An 8,772-nucleotide genomic window follows, 5' to 3' on the forward strand; every position below is an offset into this window, starting at 1 on the left:
ATTTCCACTAACTATAGCCAAGCCAGAGGATCCAATGTAACACAATTCACCTTTGGCTTAGACCCCTGTAGTTCTAACAACATCCACAAGGGGCACCATACTAAAAGAAGGGTGAGCAGGACGTACAGATAAAGCCGACTGAAACACCGAATTTACAAAGGAGAAATGTGGCCCTGAACTTCTGCATTCAAGGCCATTTAAAGATATCAAGACGGAATATTTGCTACAGAGCAGGGATGAATGCAGTAGTCTTGCTTCTTTCATTTCTGAACATCTCAGCTTAGCTCTGGGACACTTGTGGTAGAAGCCTGAATACATCAAGTCAAGTAAACTGAGCCCATCCCAGAGGTTTACCCCCTTTCCCCTCCCCCCCACACACACTCAGACTCCTTTGGATAAACACACAGTTTTTATCCTTTCTCACCTCTCCTTCTTCTTTTCTCCCTGAGGGTGGTCTGTGGTCTGTGGATGATCTGCGAGCATCAGGAGGGATGGGACAACATGTCTGTGAAAATTCTTTGTCTACGCTGGCCTCTGCGTAATCTGCCTCATCTGGGTCTCAATATTCCATACTGGAATCCAGTATGAAGTCTGCGATCCTGCATAACCTCAGATGGCCAGGACTCTCTGAGTCCTTCTCAGCCTAAGACAGAATCAGGCAAATGTATGTCATATTTCACCAGGGAGATTCCATATTCCATACATGGTTTACACTCATCAAGACTCACCTGTGAAGTGGGGATTATATCAGACATTCTTTTAATTTCTGTAAATCAATGCCTTAACATCTACAAAACGTCTACTAGCTGTTCCCAAATAAACCTGGACTCACCCAAAAACATCTGGAAATTTTAGATAACCCCAAACCATATACTCTAACATCACAGTGAACATGAACTCCGTGGGGGTGCCACTTTCCCCAAAGTTAGGTATCCAATCCTAAGATCGCCTATCCCTGCCTTTCCCATTCCTTCCCACCGAAACCACAACCCACGTGCCTGCCCCCAGTTCTGCTCCCTCACTCTGCATCATGAAGGCCCTCAATGCTTCCCCCAAGTGTCCCTGAGTAGCATACTGAGTTCTCCCCAGGGGTCTGCGGTCTAACAAAACTGTAAAACTCTGGTTTTTCTCTCTTCATCTGCGTCTGGCCTCACCCAGGATAAAATGCTTAAAACAAAGATGGGGTCAGTTTTTCCAGGGTCCCATGGCTGGGAGGGAGGGGTGCATACCTAAAGAAAATGTTCTATTAGAAAAAAGAAATTGGGGAGGGGAGGGCTGAGCTGCCAAACAGTACCCAGTCCAAGTAGAAGGAACTGAGGCGGAGACCAATTTCACATTCCTTACAATGATGTTGGGCAGACAAAACAAAAGCCTGTGGGCTAAAATTAAATAGTGAAAAGAAACAGGTAAATTAAGCAAATTGGTCGTTCACTAAATTGTCTTTCAGCAAATTAACCTAGGACGGACATAATTGGCAATAAAGAAGAAATGGAATTTAATGAAGATTTAGTAATTGTCCCTGAGGGATGACCTAACAATTGCAAATGTTGGATGTCATTGTAAACAAGCCTTTTAAAGATCCCTTTTAAAAGCAATACAGTGAGTGACCAGAGTGTGGCAAGCAGAAATACATACTCACAGGACAAATGGGAAAAAAAAAAAAAAAAAAAACTGTCCTAATGTTACACAAATGGGTTCTAGTGGCCAGGGATAAATTTCCAGTGACAGCATCATACATGATTCAGAAAGTGCTGTATCTCAAACAACTTAGACAGAAGTGAAAGTGACATGCCTCCCAAAACTGCATTAGAGAATTCAAAAAGTGGCTTTAGCGATGATGAAGACGTGATGTCAAAGGTGGATATGAAGACCACAGACACAGTGAAAGCAGGAAAAAGCATGTCTCTGCATTCACACTGTTTTACATAATGTGATTGGGAACATGGACTATATGTCGACATAAAATATCATAACCAGGCTCCCGTCTGTTTCAACTCTATCTCTTCAGGTTTGTTTATTCTTGTTTGGAAAAAAAAAAATAGATCTTCTCACTGAGAAAAGAGAAAATCGGGGGTCACTTTACAGATGGAAGTTTATAGCCCATGGTGGGAGTTGGGAAGGGACCACCCTCGTAGAAGCCGGAATGACAAAGCGTGCGACGTGACCTGGAGAGCCAGCTCTGGAGAAACAGCCACTTACACTGCTGGCAAGATGAAGGTGAGTAAGGGGAGAGGAAGGGACATTCCAGGTAAAGTCTGAAGCTGGTAGAGTCGTCCTCTGGGAGGGAGAGGCACAGCACTAGGAAACTGAAAGGAAGTGGCTAGAGCAGACAGAACAAAGAACAAGGTGAGGCTGGAGCGTCCAGCAAAGGACAGACAGCACAGAGCCAGAGAGGGCTGCTAATCAGCCTACTTTCGTCTAAGAATGAAATGAAGACAATAAAGAAGTGACTGACTATTGCAGGAGAGGCAATTGCAAGAGATGGGGGCATCTTAGTAGGACAAGAGCCAGAGCCCAAGCCACACAAAGAAATGCACTGGCAAAAGGGAGGGAGTCTGAAGGATGCCTCCTAGTTTCCCTCTCACCAGGATGCTGGTGCATTCCACGGAAAAGGGAAGCGTGGAAGAGAACCAGCGCTGGGTAGAAAAAAATCACAAGGACAGAGCATAATGAAGTGGAGCGAGGCTTCCTTCCTTCGCCCCTTTCCTTCGGTGGGAACATGGACGCTATCACGTTAACATCCTGTATATTACAGGCATGGAAACTTCTATGTTCCATGCGCTGTGTCAACAAAGGAAAGTTCCAAAATACATTTTAGAATCACCCAATTTGTTCCATGGGATGTGGAGTTTACAATAATGATCACCTGACCTGGGTGGGAAGAAAGGAGGTGCTTCTAGTGGATTGAAGGAAGCCTCATGGTCACCACCATGTGATGGTGCTCTGCTGGACACCACTGTATCAAGAGGCTGATCCTGAGATCCTGAATCCAGTGAAGGTACTAGAAAGATTAAAACCATGATGGCTCATCAGAGAGGACCTCCTCCTACTGGACTCTAAAAGACAGTACCTTTTTTTTTCAGAAGAGAAGACTGGTTCTGATACAGAAACCTGGTGCACAAAAAGGAAGTATTCCTGTCTGTTACCTGTTCTGATGGCCTCACCATCAGTTTGGTTCAGTGTTTCTCCTCCAGGAAGAATACTCTACGATGGAGCCTTGGGAACTGATGGATAATGTCTTTGTCGACACCACGGGAACTACATGGTGGTGAGTCAGCCCAGGGACGAGTACCCACGCCAAACCCCAGCCTATATCACTCACACAGATGCTGAGCAAACAACTCCCAATCCAGAGAAACACACGGAGTGGGCTAACTGCCTTTTCCTGTGTAAGGAGGAAGGGAGAAAATGCCTCTCTGACACATTCAGCAACCAGGGAGTTAAGTGTTCTGGGCCATCTTCCCTGTCGTGCAGGTAGTGACAGAGTCAAGGAAGTCACCATGGATACATCTGGCTGCATCTGGCTGAATTATTTGTCTTGAACAGATTGCTACAGGTTGTTTTTATTTTTTCTGGTCTCATTATGTGTGTGTAATGCCAATTAAGTAACAGGAATGAAAATTAAAAAGGAAAATATCTGCCCCTGCTGGGTTTAATCTCATTAGTGAAAAGTCAAATGATTAGTCCTAAAAAGGGCTCTAACAGGCAGCAGGGACCACATTAAAGTTGCAAGTGTCTTCTGCATCACGACGAGAAAACGAATCAGAATTGCTCACTCTGTGCAAGACACTGGAGCCATTCCTGTAATAAGATCATGGTAAGGCTTCGGTAACATTGTGTCTCCACCTAAGCAAACAACAGGGAAACTGCCATGACACATCCCCAACTTTGAATCCATAACACAAAATTACCGTGTCGGGCATTTTAAGGACAGGTGTCACATCTCCCTGGGTTGATTGTGAACCCCGAAAGATGCTTACTTTACAGTGCTTGTGGCTTACATAATCTTCATGCATCAGACTTTTTTCCTAATTAACCAAACCAGCCAGCTATAAATTTGCCAGCAGTGCTGGGTAGTTCTCAGAAAGAAGGAAAAAAAAAAAAGCAAAATGCAAGGGTCTGTCCAATTTAAGCCTCAGAGTGCATTTAAAATGAAGGCCTTGAGCAGCTGGGAAGTATACCAGCAGGCTGCTGGTCTTTAGCTAAGCCTCAGGTGGAATACCAAATTCTTCCTTCCTTCAGAAAGTTTAAGACATGTCAGCTACAGCTGTTTTGAATCAAGATGATTCAAGCAGAAGTGCTGGAATAGAAGACTATGCAAAAAATGGCCAAGCCCAGAGTGTTTTCTTCGGTGACACACTGACATGTAGCTTTACTTTCAAAGTGTTCGTATATTTTATCCCATTTTCCTTTTGCCCTGAGAAGCAGACAAAGCAAGAGTTATGCCAATAATTCAGGTGGAGAAAGGAGGCACAGATACAGACCCCAGACATACTGATCATCTTTAGTGTATGGCCTCACTGAGCTTGCTACTCCAAGGAAGCCAGCAAACACGCAGAGCATGTGCCAACACCCACCTGGAAAAAAAAAAAAAATTTCACCTGGGATGAGACATGAGCACCATGCCGTTGCAGCGTGCTGAAAATGAATTACTCTCCTACCCAGGACAGAGAAAACTGGACGTTTTCCCAGCCCCTGACTGGTAAAAAGTAATCCTCCTGATCCAACAACCTTTAACAGGGGTCCAGAGTTAAGCCTCTGGGGTTCTCTGAATCCCCATAATTACTACACAAAAACGTGGAGTGTATGTGTGTGTGTGTGTGCGCGCACATGCACACACGAAATCTCATAAGGATAACTTCCATCAGATTCTCTACCTCTATGACCCATGAAAGGTTAAGAATCCTGGTCTCTATAGATGAAGGGGACCCCAAAGTAAGTACGTTGATGAAGCTAAAAAAAGAAGCAGAACTGTCTGCCTCAGTGTAGAATTAGGAAGAGTAAAGACAGAAGAGCCCTGGATGAGACACCAAGATTCTACTCATCAGAACTGGAAGAGGGTCAACTCTTAAAAGCACTGGAAACCCTGGGAGGCAAGACACTCTCAAGGGGAGGCAGTGCTCTATAATGGGAAGATCAAAGAGTTTTGGACTTAGCTGGATGTAGATTTGCCAACGTCAACCATGTGATCTTGGCCAAGATACTCAACATCGCTTAGGTTCAGTTTCCTCCTCCTTGAAATAATAAAAAGACGAAAACAACCAGTCCAATTACTCAGCATTGTTTCAAGGACTCGGTGATATGATATAGGTCAAATTCTTGGCACACAGAGACCCTCAATAAATGCTAGGTCATTTCCCCATCCTCTGGGCGGCTTGATAAAGGATAACAAGAACAGGAAAAGAGGGAGGGAGGGAAGGGAAGACGAAGAGAGGAGGAAACAAAGAGTTGCCCCTGCCCCTGACCTAGAAAAATTATAAGGAATCAAAAGAAGAGGGTCAACACGTGGCTGGACAAGAGAAGAGAGAAAAGGCACCCGGGGATTACACAGAATGAAGCAAGCACGGACAGAGCCTCAGATATCCTTGGACCAGCCCCGAGACATGGGCACTTAGACTCCCATCCAAACCCTGGGATTCCTAGTCCAGTACTCTTCTCACTATTTCTCCCTAAATTCTGCTCCCATATATCTTCACTGTTTCCCTATTTGCATTCTGTCCCTCTCCGCTCAACGACATGACTAAACACGGTTTGCAATGAAATGAGTAGATCCAGTCTCTGTAAACAACAAAAGGTAATGTACAGGTGTATTATGATATCCCTATCACAAGCCAACTCGCAGAGCAAAATGAATGCGGCAGCAAAGAGACTATCAACCCCTGAAAATAATGCCATGTGGACGGTGGTCTTCCATTATAAGGCGAGGACTCCACGCTGAAAAGACACTTGGCAGGTACCCTTCCTCCTCAGCCCACCTGTGGTGGCTGGGGGTCGTCCAGTAAAACATTGCCTGCTCTCTGGGCCCTGGACGCCCCAGGACAGTTCTGATTTTAAATTACATAATGTGGCAGGTCTCTTGAATTCCTTGCCAGAGCTGTGGAAACTAGAAGGCCCGTGACGTTGGGCCTCACAGCAGTTCCAGGCCAGGAAGCTGCCCCTGGGTGAGTCTGATGATGAGAAAAATCTCCCCTTGACCAGGAGAAAGACATGCGGCAAAGGAAGACCAGGAGCCTTCACGGCTTCTCAAGAGGGTAAAGTAGGGTCAGCACTGAGATACAGACCAAGAGCATGTCCCCACACACTGTAGGGGTGGGTTTATTTTTCTTTGTCAAGATAACTGTCACATGATGACACACGATCACTTAGATAAAGCTTTAAAAAAATTAATTAAATAAATGTACAACTCTCCCTTACCTTCCTCTTTCCATATTCTGATAGGGATTTGTTCCAACCCAATCAGGATGGCATACTTGGACTTCATCTGCACATCTCTTTAAATATTTCTTCCTGAAAATAATCAAATTGGTCCATCAGTAGAATAAGGGACAAACTGTGTTTTATGACATATGATGGATGGATGGAGGGATTGAAAAAAATACATCCAATCAACACTCACAGTCCTAGCTTATTCAGAGGAACAACGATAAAACTAATAGCTAGGGTGCCTAGATTAATTAGAAATAGCCTAAGAGTTACTCACATTCTTCCCTAAATATATATATCAACCCTCACTTCTCCCAACTCTTACAAACGCATAGAGGCATACACATGCCTACCTTGGAATTAAAGTGACCTCGAGGCAGCTAATGTGAGTAACACCGTTGATTTCTCCGCTGTCCGAGAAGGAAGACACCAGAGGGACAGAGCCTAAGGAGATTTAGATTGACCAGAGAAGGAATCCAAAATCACGGAATTCCCTGAGAACTGGGGTGGAGACAGAGGGCAGAATGGTGGGCAGGGTCTGCCAGCAGGTGTAAAACCGACAGAAACCACAAACCAAGGGGCAAAGGATGAAGGGCAGCCCTATGGCCTGTCTCCATACAGCCTCTAAGAATAATGGGGTGTGGGCACCATGTTTCTTGCCCCTTTCTCGGGCTGCCCTAGTCTTGGTACTCTGATACGCTTGGATATTTTCTACCAGGTGAGGCTGAGAGAAAGTCACTGTTTTACACTTGGTTTTGTTGTGTTTTTCCACACAATACTCAGAAACTACAGTCTATACAGAGCCAAAGAGGATCCCTTCGGCCCCACATGAGATTTTTCAACAGAAACTCCCCCCTCAGCAAACCCGCCGCAGAGTCCAACAAGAAAAGGACTGTGTCACATTCGGTGGCAGAGAACAATGAGGTCTCTATACCCAACCGTGAAATGGCCCGCCAGGAAATGCCAACGCAGCTGGAGGACTGAGGCCCCTCATCAACACTCTGAATCCCTTTTGGAAACAGGGGATAAATTATATACCAAGTAAACAATGGGGAATTTATCCAACGTGCAGCATCCGGGGAAGAAGCAGCGGTCTCGGGAATCAGCCTAGGCCTTCACGGAAGGAATCACCATTTCCAAGACCACTCCACATGTTTCTGGGGTTACTAAGCTGAGCAGTCACTGACAGACTTGAAGCCTGGTGGCCCCTGGCAGGACAAAACAGCAGGTGGCTAGGCTCTGTGCTAATAATGACAACCACAAACACAGCGCTTCTGAAACTATTTCTATTTTATTGGAATACAGTTGACACACAATGCTACATTAGTTTCAGGTTCCACCACACAGCACTTTCTGAAGGCATGAATGCTCAGGACTATTTCCGGCGTATGCTAAACACATACCACAACTTCGGTTACTATTAACTTACTTAATTCTCACAAAACCCGTAGGAGATAGACCTTGTAAGGCACAGAGAGGTTAACTAACTTGTCCAGAATCACACAGCTAATGAGTGTCAAAGCCACGACTCGAAGCCAATCCAGCAGTCCGATTCCAGAGGTACGCTTTAACCTACATGCTATTTTGGGGTCATTTGCTAATACCAAACTTGCATGTAGATCCTATTTCGCATCTTATTCTCTAAAGCAATTCTTTCAGAGGATCAACTGTGAGTAACTTAAAAGAAACTGCTTTAAAAAAAAAAAAAACTTATTGCCTAATCCTGTTTATTCTTCCCAGGAGCACCATCTTCTAGAAAAGGAACATTGGAAATAACCATACATCACACACCTGAAGCCATCAGGCCTCAGAATATAACACTATTAAACCATCTCAAGGTGGGTTAGTACTCAAACATTTAATGTTTCATGACTGGCAACTTTAGTTTCTATATAACCTTCTTCGGAGCAAATATGAACCTTCTTTTCCCCTGCAAGTATAAAGTATTATGTTTAACATGTATCGAATATAGCCCCATTTTTCCTACATTTCTTTCATCTGCAACAATGGTCTTGAAATATGAAACGCATGTGCTCACTAGGGAACTGCAGAAAATTAATTCCCAGCAAATTTTGTCAATGACTGTCACTCACTTTCCCCCTTAAAGGATTGTTCTGTTGTTGTACAGACACATCATTAAGCATCGCTGTGAAAGGAGATAGATAACACGTTCCTACTTTGCAGGACTCAAGTCTAAGGGGAAATCAGATCTTGCTTAGTATTGTCATAGTTGCATAATTGCCCTTAAAACTCAGCTGTGAGTCGTGTTCCTACAGGCAGTTACATGTGACCCAAGTCTTTTCTGGGCTGAGTACGTGAATACTCTTTCCTCTGGCTCATTTGCATGAC

At 44.5% G+C, this 8,772-nt stretch overlaps 1 long non-coding RNA gene across 1 annotated transcript; it reads left to right on the forward strand.

Moving 5' to 3' along the window:
- Positions 1–2,862: 2,862 nt before the first annotated feature.
- Positions 2,863–8,258, forward strand: LOC141370278 (uncharacterized). The gene is made up of 3 exons (XR_012374183.1): positions 2,863–2,998; positions 3,084–3,268; positions 8,164–8,258. It is a non-coding gene; the product is annotated as an uncharacterized lncRNA (long non-coding RNA).
- The last annotated feature ends 514 nt before the right edge of the window (positions 8,259–8,772 follow it).

The sequence above is a fragment of the Callorhinus ursinus genome, unplaced genomic scaffold, assembly GCF_003265705.2.
Source record: "Callorhinus ursinus isolate GAN/ISIS: 27379988/994484 unplaced genomic scaffold, GSC_fseal_2.0 scaffold30, whole genome shotgun sequence".
In the NCBI taxonomy this organism is placed as follows: domain Eukaryota; kingdom Metazoa; phylum Chordata; class Mammalia; order Carnivora; family Otariidae; genus Callorhinus; species Callorhinus ursinus.